Here is an 8435-nt window from a genome sequence, read left to right as displayed (position 1 = left end):
GATTTGTCTTAGTAAGGCATTTTAATTAAAATATTTCTGCCTCTTCACTGGTAATCTAAACCTAACAGAAAGGTCCATTTATTCTTTGGCATTGGTCTCAAATAGGGACTGCTGTGCAAATCTGCCAAGATTTTTCAAGTTACTCCTCAAAAAGGAAAGTTATGATGGAGAAAGGAAGGAGCTACATGCAATGTTCAAGAACTTAACTGCAGGGGGCAAAAAAGAATGGTATGCTGAGAAACAAACCAATAAAGACTGTAGAGCTGGGTAGTTGTGGACATTGGCACAATATAGTTGATGATACCATCGACTGTGCTATCTTTTTTGGCTGCCTCCATGGGTTGGGACTTGGGGGTACTGTGGTACAGTGGCTCCAGTCTTACCTTGAGGGTTGCACACAGTAGGTGGTGCTGGGAGATGCCTGCTTTACCGCTTGTCCATTGGCCTATGGGGTGCTGAAGGGTTCTGTTTTGTCCCCCATACTGCTTAGCAGCTACACAAAACCACTGGGATAAGTCATCAGGGGCGTAACGATAGGGGGAGCAGGCAGGGCATGTGCCCTGGGCGCCACCCCGGCGGGTCACGTGGGGGGTGCCAAAAAGTGGCTTCCCCCCCACCCCCCCTGGATCGCCCGCAAAGTGTGGCGGCAGGCGTGCGGCGGCGATTTGGCAGTGGCGGGCAGCGGCAGCGGGTCACCCGCAGCCCGCCGAGTGCGGCGGTGGCTGGCGTGGCGGCGATGGGCTGTAGCGCAGCCCGAGCGGCAGCGGCGGATCGCCCGCCGAGGACGGAGTGCAGGACGCAGAGCGACGCAGAGCCTGCCTCCTGGCCCAGCGTCGCTTCCCAACTGCGCAGGTGCGCCTGCGCAGTTCATTGTTCACAGAATGAACTGCACAGGCACGCCTGTGCAGTTGGGAAGCGACGCCGGGCCAGGAAGCAGGCTCGGCGTCGCTCTGCCTGCACTCTGTCCTCGGCGGGCAATCCACCGCCACCGCTCGGGCCGTGCTACAGCCCATCGTCGCCACACCAGCCACCGCCGCACTCAGCGGGCCGCGGGCGACCCACCACCGCCGCTGCCCCCCGCCGCCAAATCGCCGCCGCACGCCCGCCGCCACACTCGGCGGGCAACCCGCCACCACACGCCACCGCCAAATCGCTGCCACCGCCGGCGATCTGCCGCCTGGGGGGTGCCGCCACGCCCTCACAGGTATCGGGGGCGGGGGGCACCATTTCAGGGCCAGAGCTTGCCCTGGGCACCGTTTCCCCCCGATACGCCACTGTAAGTCATCCATAGGTATGGGCTATAGTTTAATCAATATGCTGACGATACCCAGCTCTATCTATCATTTAAGTCAGCTAACACCAGGGAGACAGTGGATGTCCTGAACCGGGGGCTGCAGGCTGTTCTGGATTGGATGGGGGCAACAAAACTGAAGCTTCATCAAACTGAAACCCTCCAAAATTTAACCAGTACAACTCTTCTCACTACTACTACTATTTATATACCGCTTTTTGACAAAGTTTCCAAAGCAATTTACATAGAAAAATAATGAATGAATAAATAAGATGGTTCCCTGTTCCCAAAAGGACTCACATTCTTAAAAAAAAACCTCCCTCCCAAATCAAACTGTAGAACAGTTGCTGTGAACTTTTGACCCCACACAGCTTTTTAAACACATAACTAAGGATGTGTGAATCAATTCAGATACAAAATTATTTGTACCCAGATCTAGCTGATTCGGGTGATTTGTAGACAGAACAAATCACCCCTGTGCTCAATTGCCCAGATTTGGGTACAAAACAAATCACCCCAGATTCAGACCCAAAAAATATAGAGATTCGGACCCCCATTTTGTGGCCAAATGGTTGGGTGGTAGTGCCCAATGGGTGGAAGCTACCACCCAAATTTCAAAGAAATTGGGCAAAGGGGTGATTTTTAAAATGTTTTTGAAGTTGGTGTATCGTCAAGCTTTTTCCCATAGGGAATATTTCAGCAGCCTTATAACTCCACATGGGGGGAGGCACCAGGGTGTCCCAGAGTGGGTTGTGGTGGGTGGTAGTGCCCAATGGGTGGGAGGAAGCTACCACCCAGATTTCAAAGAAATTGTTAAAGGGTGATTTTTTCCTGAAGTTCGTGCATCTTTAAGCTTCCCCCCCACCCAATAGGGAATAATGGAGATTTCAGCAGCCCCATAATTCCACTTGGGGGGGGCACCAGGGTGGTCCAGATCAGGTTGTGGTGTAGTGCACATAGGGTGCCAACCACCTCCAAAATAACAAGTCAATGGGGCACTGGGTTTTGTTGTTTTCAATGTCTGCTAACTTAGCAAAGAGGCACCTTTTAACATGGTGATTCTCTTTATTTAGCAGGGGGAGAGTAACTGGCCCTATCCACGCCCAGCATAGTACCTCCAGTGACTGTTGCTGGTGTTTATCTTATGTTTCTTTTTAGATTGTGAGCCCTTTGGGGATAGGGATCCATCTTATTTATTTATTATTTCTCTGTGTAAACCGCCCTGAGCCATGTTTGGAAGGGTGGTATAGAAATCAAATAATGCCCTCTCTTCTACTGTTACTCCCCTGCAACTGGTACTCAGAGGCATCCTGCCTTTGAGACTGGAGGTGGCCTATAGCTCTCCGACTAGTAGCCGTTGATAGACCTCTTCTCCATGAAGTTATCCAAACCCCTCTTAAAGCCATCCATGTTGTTAGGTGTCACCATCTCTTGTGGCAGAGAATTCCACACGTTAATTATGCATTGTGTGAAAAAGTAATTTGGTTTATTGGTCCTAAATTTCCTGGCAATCAATTTCATGGGATGACCCCTGGTTCTAGTGTTATGTGTGAGAGAGAAAGGCCAATTCCATGCTAGGGATCATTAGGGATTGAAAATAAAACTTAATATTCTAATTCCCTTATACAAAACTATGGTGTGGCCGCACCTGGAGTACTGCATACAATTCTGGTCACCACATCTAAAAAAGGACTCTACCCAGGTAGGGTTGCCCTCACCTGGGTAGAGCCGGTTGTGAGAATGCCCATTATGTGTGACATTAAACTTGTCATTACAAAATGTACTTAACATGGAAGTGGACCAGAAGTGGTCCTTTGAATTTCAAAAATAGCCATAGGGCCTCCAGTCTGAAACAGGAATGCGGCCACCCTCCTCCTGTGTCAATTTCTCCTTGAAAATTGCCTTCTCCATCATGGTTTGCAGCAAATTGCTATGGGGGGAGGCAATTTGGGGGATGAAAATTGTGCAGGTGGGAAGTGTTAACCTCTTCCTCGCCACACACCACATTCCCTGCCTGGACTAGAGATAGAAACCATAATTTCTGGTGCACTTCTGAATTAAACCCATCTTTTAATAATTGATTTAATGGTGCATGTAATTTGACCCTCAGGTGTTAAATCTTGATATGTCTAAATGGCAAAAAGATATAATTAAATCCCTTAAGAATGGGTACCTAGACCATATCTCTAATCCACAGGCAGTGCTAAACATCTGAGCTAAAACTAATCAGGTCTCTGTCCCAAAATCTGATTTCACAATCACAGCTCAACAATCCGATTGAACCCTTTCTCACAACTGTATGAGCAGCCTTGCTGGCGGGTGGCAGAGAAGGCTTTAGAAGTTCGCCTTCCCCACAGATGATCCTGGTGCTGAGTTTGGGCACCCAGATAATGCACCCAGACATTCCGCTCTTGCCCCAGGCAGTGCAGAGATACAGGGGCCGGGACATGTTCTCCCAGCCCCCAAAGATCCCACTATGCACCACACAAGTGTGCAGTGCATTGTGGGGATCCCTCCAGAAACAGCTGGGAGCCCACTCCTATGGGCTGGATAGTAGGGAATGAGGGGACAAAAGAAATGGGCAAGCAGAAGATTTGTAACAATTTTTTAACCTTTCCCCCAAACCCCCATAGGATCCCATCATGCCCTACAACACAACCCACCCATCATGCCCTACCACACAACCCATTTTGGTGTCCCTAGGAAATTGTTCCCTACCCATGGGGAACAATGAGGTGGTTTGCATTTCCCCATTGTTCCCTATGGCCAGAACAAGCTGCTCTCACAGAGTGCACAGAAAGGTTTTGCATTGAGATTTGCAATGCATTTTGCAACCCTGCCTTGAAAAACACTGCAGAAGCATGCAGTAAAAAGGAATCTATCCCTCACACATTTCAAACAGTCCAAAAATGGCAAAAAAATAAAACCCAAAGAATCACTGACCCAGAATCCACTGGCAGCCACAGTGCCTGTGCTGCAGTAACATCATTGGCAGAAGTTGCTCTCTCACACAAAATTATGACTCTTTACTTCCTAGCTTTGCAACAGCTGTCACAGCAGCACCCTTAGCAGCAAGCATAGCCATAAGCTCAATTAAAGCAACTTCAGTCACATTTTGACTGGATACACCTTATAAAGAGCAGTAAGTGAAGCACAAGTTAGTCTCAGGCCCAGACATGGAGTTCATCAGAGCAATCACCAAAAATTATTACACACATGCACAGCTGCCACTGTTCATTACTCTCCACAACACTACCTTACAAACCACAACTCAAGGAAGGAAGGCATTCAAGTTCTGTCTTTGTCAATCTGAGATCCAGCAAAACCAGATAGTTACAGCAGCAATGGCACACAGCATATTATATTCGGTGCTGAGAAAACCACAAAATCAATCCTTTCTTCCTCCTCTCCTGATATATTGTCCTCAAGAAAGTCTCTCTATAAGGGCCCTCTCTGCCTCCCACTCCCTTTGAAACTTCCTCCTTTGGGGCTCCCTCTCCCTCCTCCCAGCCAATGGAGGCACAGTTGTCCATGACAACATGTGATTTGTATGCTAACAAGCCAACCAAGAACCAAGGATATTGCAAGCCAATCAGAAGCCAGTGCCAGAAAACCAATCAACAAGGGAAAAATAGCCATCCAAAATGGTGCTTGAAACATTGAAACATTTTTAATTGAAATGAGTGGTTTTGTTTTGAGCTCAAAACAAGCTCTTTATTTAAAGGGCTTTTTGTTTTGAGCTCGGAACACTCAAAACAGCCAAGTTGAAATGTTTCAGTGTTCTTACTTGGGGCATAAAGGCCCAGTTATCTCTTACCTTAGGGCATTGTTGCCACTGCAAAAATGTTCCCCTGTTGTTGGCTTCCATGTTGTATTGGTAGCATGTAAAAGTTCTGCTTCACATATGTCATCCAGATCACATGGGTACTTCCATTGGAGCCACTAATGCTGCTGTGGAGAATGTCTACATAAAACAGGTAACCAGTATGATGTGGATCTTTTCCACATTGCTGATGTGATATGGGAGTTTACTGCAGAGGAATGTTTTTACACAAAAATGTTCAAGCAATCAAAAAAACTTGATTGTGAGTGTTAAATACATACACACAGAGAGAGCAGACAGCATTTCCAATAGATGGTAGATTTTGATAATTGTAGGGGAAAGATAATAAAATTTGTGCAGCTTATACTTGCACAAAATGTCTGTTGCCCATTCCATGGCAGTGTCTTTTTAAATGTATGGGGGAAATATTCTTACTCTGAAACTTCAGGTTTCATAAGTGATCATGTCTGTTGGGAAAGTTGGCCGTTTTGGAACAGCTGAAGGGGGAACCATTTTTAAGATATCATCCAGCATAATAGTGGGTTCTTATTTAAAAGCCTGACAGTACTGGGTAACCATAAGGGACAACATTAGAATTAACTTTCTTACTAGATATTGTTGGACTGGGATTCCAATGCAGTATCAGGACCTGTCCTCTGTTGGCTTTGTTTTGCAAATTTTGAGACCTGATCTTTCACCTTGCCAGTCAGTGTCATTCTCATGAAGCACTTTCTCCATTGGAGGAGGAAAGAGGGAATTGTAATATATTCTGCTTGCCATTCATTTCCCTTACAAAGAATGTATTTCCATTCTGATTCTTTAGAATATCATCAGCTTTATCTCTCTCTCTTTTTTAATGGTATCTTTGGTCTTACGCAAACATGTGCACATTTGATCTGTAAGTAACTGGATGAGTGTATTTTCCTATTTGCAGGATGAAAGTTAGCCTTGTGTGTCAATGTTTGCTGGACAGGGCCTTCTTTCTATTAATTCTATGGAACAATCTGTTTGCAGTTCTACTGGCCATTCCTTGAGAGTGCCGTAGAACAGGTAGTACCATGCCCTCACAAAGGTCTCGGGCATTTCTACAGGGCTGGCACAGGAGAACTTTCCAGTGTATTGTTTTCTATATCTCTTGTCACTTCCCATGGATTGTTCCTCTCCAGAGGATTTGCACAGGAGAACTATCTGGTGAATTGTTCCTTTTTAAAACTTCAGAGCTCTTGTTCTGTCCTTAAGGCATTAAGAGAGTCAAAGGAAAACAGTGGCTAAACTGTCCTATTAATTTCAGTGGGACTTCTATTGAGTAATTTGGGCAGGATGTTACCCAATAAGCTTTACTTACTTACTTATTTGATTTCTATACTGCCCTTCCAAAAATGGCTCAGGGATCCATCATAAATAAGATGGATACCTGTCCCCCAAAGGACTCACAATCTAAAAATAAACATAAGATAGACACCAGCAACAGTCACTATAGGTACTATCCTGGGGGTGGATAGGGCAAGTTATAGGTATAGTGCAGGTATAGTGCAGAAATGCTTCCCAAATTAAAAAAGATAAATTTTAATTGTTAAGAACAAAGTTGATTATTGAAATTCTGTGTTCATTCTGTTTATATAAAATATTTTAAATTAGTGAAGGCGTCAGACAAGTAGTTGGGTTTTCAAAGAGAGGAATAAGTCTCTATGCAAAACACAAAGAAGTACCACTTGAAATACATTACCAACTAGAAAGATTGAACTGTGATAATATACTCCATGTTGTCTTCAAAAGTAAAGGCATAATAAAAGGATATACTAGTGGCTTTTCCTCTTTAATAAAACAAAAGAGAAATACAAGCATCAGAATAACTTAGAGATTTCCAAACAGATTTTAGACAAACATTCTAAACTAATTACTTCTCATTGTGACAGAAGCCTAAGAAAAACAGTACAAAAACTTACTCAACTAGCTTGCAGATACAGATTATATTTTAATGCTTGTTAATTATCTGTTAATTAGATAAGAAATACAAATATCATAGCATTAGCAAAATCTTTACAGAAAGAGTTTTATTTGATTATCCAGGGAAGCTTTGTACAGATGTACAAACTGATTACAGCCACATTATGAGGTGCTTCACACGATCGATGTGAGTCGGCTTAGCCCACTCTCCCCGCACACGGGCACGGGGCCGCCCACATGACTGCCAACTCCGTCACAGAGCTGGCAGGGGAGGCGGGGATCAGGGACCAGCTGGCTCCCGAAAGTTCCAGGATGCCCCGCACAAGTGCGCAGGACATTCTGAAGAGATCCCCGGGGCTGGGAGGCTTGTTTCAGCCTCCTGGAGGGGGTCTCCCAGCGGCGGTCTCCCCATGGCATGGTGCAGAGCCACGCCACGCCATGCCAGAACACGCTCAACAAAATGGGATTAGCGGAGCATTCACTCTGCTAACCTTATTTAAGGGGAGGGGTAGTTTTTGAGGTTTGCTTCCGGGAGCGGCATGGCTCCTGTGGCAGCAGACAACCAGAGGAAATCGGGCTAGGCTTCCTTAGTCCTGGTCGTGAGAATAGCTTCTATGAGTTTTGTCTAACTTTTAGAGTTGAATTCACTGAGCTCATACAATGTACCTTGGATTGAGACAGTGTTAATATCTCAACGTTCTGTTGTTGGAAACTTGGAACATTTGGTGTCCCTGCAATTTGCTTTAATTGCTTATTACACAGATGAGCAATCATGTTCTATAAACATGAATGGGAGTTCTGACACTGCCTTCAACAGAATGTGGATTACACCTGAACTACTATGCAATTATGTATTCTTTATTTTAAAATTTAGTTACATTGTAGTGATTTAGAAGACATACTGGCTGAAATTCAGGGTAGCACTGTGCTCATGCAACAGTGGCCCCATTCGCACATGATGCCAAACTGGAGCTGAATGGGTCAGAGGTTGGAGTCCGAGTATGGTTTCGCAGCAAAAGTGACGTGTGGTTTCCCTCGCCAAACTCCAGTTTGAATTTTCAGTTTGTAGTGAGTTTTGCTGCTCCAACCTGAGGTTGGAAGGTGGCAGCATTACAACTAAACACAGACACCGCCATAACCAGGTTTTCATGTTGTTTCTGGAACTGCAATCAGAGATGGTGGCTCAGACCTGCCCAAGAATGCGCCCACTCCATGCCTGCCATGCTTCTCACTGGCCACCTCTCTGCCCCAACCCCCTTTCTCTGTACTCCTTAAGGTGTTGCTCAGCAACAGGGATGGGCCTTGTCCCATCCCAAGCTTCTAAGCCTGTCAGGGGGGGAAGTCAAATTGTGGGGTGCCTGTTTTGCACTGTGT

At 45.6% G+C, this 8435-nt stretch overlaps 1 protein-coding gene across 14 annotated transcripts in view; it reads left to right on the top strand.

Annotated features, from left to right (window-relative positions):
* Nucleotides 1–8435, top strand: part of ANKS1B (ankyrin repeat and sterile alpha motif domain containing 1B) — a 595071-nt gene that overhangs the window by 441171 nt on the left and 145465 nt on the right. The gene's annotated exons all lie outside the window — the stretch shown is intronic.

This window comes from Hemicordylus capensis, chromosome 5 (assembly GCF_027244095.1).
Source record: "Hemicordylus capensis ecotype Gifberg chromosome 5, rHemCap1.1.pri, whole genome shotgun sequence".
In the NCBI taxonomy this organism is placed as follows: Eukaryota; Metazoa; Chordata; class Lepidosauria; order Squamata; family Cordylidae; genus Hemicordylus; species Hemicordylus capensis.
This window is presented reverse-complemented; position numbering and strand designations above follow the sequence as displayed.